Source organism: Cryptomeria japonica, chromosome 3 (genome assembly GCF_030272615.1).
Source record: "Cryptomeria japonica chromosome 3, Sugi_1.0, whole genome shotgun sequence".
Taxonomy (NCBI): Eukaryota; Viridiplantae; Streptophyta; class Pinopsida; order Cupressales; family Cupressaceae; genus Cryptomeria; species Cryptomeria japonica.
The window spans coordinates 862907101-862910334 of record NC_081407.1 but is presented as its reverse complement, the minus strand read 5'-3'; the positions used below and the strand labels follow the sequence as shown (position 1 = coordinate 862910334).

The 3234-nt window shown below is 37.1% G+C and overlaps 1 long non-coding RNA gene across 3 annotated transcripts; it reads left to right on the top strand.

Annotated features, from left to right (window-relative positions):
- Window positions 1-518: 518 nt before the first annotated feature.
- On the top strand, window positions 519-2820 carry LOC131034595 (uncharacterized). 3 transcript variants are annotated; one of them, XR_009371776.1, is made up of 4 exons: window positions 519-721; window positions 1035-1790; window positions 1906-2084; window positions 2411-2820. It is a non-coding gene; the product is annotated as an uncharacterized LOC131034595 (long non-coding RNA). The 3 variants fall into 3 exon arrangements; XR_009103815.2 differs by lacking the exon at window positions 519-721 and having other exon boundaries at window positions 792-1312; window positions 1539-1790; XR_009103814.2 differs by lacking the exon at window positions 519-721 and having other exon boundaries at window positions 808-1790.
- Window positions 2821-3234: the final 414 nt, after the last annotated feature.

The following is a 3234-nucleotide window of genomic DNA, read 5'->3' as shown; positions in this document are numbered from 1 at the left end:
CAAACCAAATAACCCTAACTACTTGACCTATACTTTCCTGCATTAAGATTAAGATTAATTACTAAACTATCCACACCTAAAACTCAGTATATCAATCTAAATTAAGTACTAATGGGCACCGTCTACTCAGCCCCTATGATGCACCTGCATGCAGTTATATGTCTATGGAAAATGCATTATATGCATAGGATGTGTAACATGTATTGTATGCATAGGATTCTAAGATGCACCGGCATGCAGTTATATGTATATACAACATGTATTGTATGCATAAGATGTGTAACATTTATTGTATGCATAAGATATCGGTGCATCCTAGGGACTGGGTAGACGTTGCCCTAATTATGTTCGTATATTTCGATTTCATTTAATTGTCCTAAATTGAGCTTTCTTATTTTCTTTTAATAGAACAATATTTAGTAGCTCTGAAATAAATTGGTTGATTATTGCGATAAACGATTTTGGTCAAAGAGAATCCAATGAATTGCCCATATAATCACACTTAATATGTCATATGATTGACGCTTCCGTGGTAAACAAGGCGGGCGGAAATTAAAAAATGAGTTGAATCAGACATTATCGATCGACTTACATCACCAGGCATGAGAAATGCACAGTTTACAGGCGTGCACTAGACTTGAGAGAAAGTCCGTCGCGTACAGTAGAAATTTAAGGCCACTTAGGGAACAGCTTTTGATTCCCGTACAATAGAAATTAAGTGGTAACAGCTTTTGATCCCCTACAATAGAAATTAAGTGGTAACAGCTTTTGATTCCCGTAGGCAACAGCTTTTGATTTCCTATATCACTTCTCAATAATGCTCTGTCTTTTACATATTTTCTATCCCTTATTAGGTAGTTCCTGCCCAGCATGCAACTATTGCGGAGGAAAATAAATAAACAAAATTAAACAGTTATTAAAATCTATGTTCACAGTGGGGATCATCTGTTGGTGTAACGGTGAAATGGTTGCATTGTTTATGGTGCAACAAAGTTTAAATTTTTACCTGGACTAATTTGATCTCATATTGGTAGGAGGACTACCGGTTTGATCCCATATTGGTAGGAGGACTCTATGGCGGCTGATCTTGGAGGACATACAAGTGACCCTTGCTGGGCAGGACTCTACAGCAGCTGATCTTGGAGGACATACAAGTGACCCTTCCTGTGCAGGACTCTATGGCAGCTGATCTTGGAGGACATATAGTTGACCCTTGTTGGACTGGTGTGGTTGCGAACCCTGTTCCTTGTAGACAGGTGCTGCACCTACTGCTGCAGTCTTGGACGACATACAAATGATCCTTGCTAGACTGGTGTGCTGATGACCCTGTTCCTCGTAGGCCTGTGCTGCACCTACTGCTGCGGTCTTGGATATAGGGTTGACCAAGGCATCATAGCCAATCACAATTAAGAATTAAGCTATTTCTAAATATTTATTTCTGTCATTTAGTTTCTTAAACAAAATTGCATATTTTATAAGAGAAATATTAATTCAAAAAAGTTTGGCACTCTCTTATTGGGCTGTTTGTACGGTTGCAGGGTATAGAATATTTTTATATCTTCTCAATATTAGAGAACGCACATCTCTCAATACAGTGCTCTGTCGATAAGGCAGATTATCAAAAAGAAAACACAAAATTCGAGCAATCTGCTGCCATGCAATTTTTCAATTTCAATCCTGCATTCACGGCAGGCCAAGAGGACACTGCTTCTTTCAGACATTTGGGTGAACAGTCCATGTGCCTTGCCTGTGCTTCCACTTTTTGCACACATTTTGCAGGATAATACAAGGTAAAGATTACTTCTACTTGTGCAGATTTTCTTTCATTTGATGTGCGAAATCTGATGTACAGTGTTTTTGCCCATTTTTTCCCCGTTTCTTAGTTTGAGATTTTTTCCTGTTCAGGTCATTAGTAGCGATGGATGATATTTGAAGGGACATTGGATAATTAATATTGCAGAGCCCCTTGCTGGAGAAGTAACCACCATCCCTAATGGCAAGGCTGTTGAGGACACTCCAAATGAGTTGGTGTTGGATGGCGGTTTTGTGACCTCAGAAAGCAACAGATTCGGCTATGTTTTCAGGTTATATATTTTTGCTATTTCCATGGCTTCTTCATTTTTTTATTGATAAGAAATACTTTTCATCCGTACAGAGATTATGAAAAGGAAAGTGAAAGGAAAGCAATTGCTGAAGAGTTTTACAGAATTCAACACATTAACCAGACTTATGCTTTCGAAGTTGTTATAGCTGCCAGATTTTTTCCTGAAACAAATGTTTTGAAAGAGTTTAGAAGTACACCCATATTTTTATTTTTTTTGGAGTTTTGAATTTTGGATGAGGAAAACCGTTTCTTTGAATCCCATTTATAGAACTTCTAACATTCTGCTTGCCTGGTTCGCTGGTGAAGAAGCTCTGGAGCTCGAATGTCTATCTGCTGAGGAAATTATCAAAGGAGTTTCAGGCACACTGGTGATCTTTAATGTCAGAGGCAACGGCGATGGGAAAAATAACATAGTCAACAATGACACCAACGGCTGCATATCAGAAATTGAAGGAAAAAAGAAGATAAATGGATTCTTCAACACTATTACTGGATAAATCTTGAATGTCCATAATTTTTATTCGTTTGCTTATACAACTATTGGGGTTTTTTTACTTTGTGAGGAAAAATAAAATATTAACTGCAAACAATTTTCTGCTATAAGCTTTTGTGACAGTAGATATCAATATATTGCTTCCACCGGTTATTGAAGAAGCAATATCAAGTGTGGTAGTTGAGAAAATTTTATTTATGGTTATTACTTTTTAGTGTTTTTTCAGGCAGGGCCAACAATCTAATTATTCATTGAATACGGTAAGGTTTTTTATTATTATCTATCTTTTCTTTTTGTTTTTGAAGCAACATCAATCACTTCTGCACCCTCTGTTTCTTTTAAATTTTAATGTTTGTCGTGTTTGTCTGCTCCCCACAATTTGTCTCCAATAAAAAAACTTTAAAATAGGTTTTTCTTGGCACCTACACGCACGTAATGCTTGGACAATGAACACTTCTTTCTCTCCACATTAGGATTATCAATTGATTGTTGGAATGTGCATATCCAATCTGAAATTTGAATTAGTAATTATATTTACAGTGTGGCATTAGTGATGTTAAACAGTTCCCAAATTAATAAATTTGCCTTACTCTCCGCTGGGGGTTTTGTACACCGTGGTGGCCTTGGTTCTGGCTTT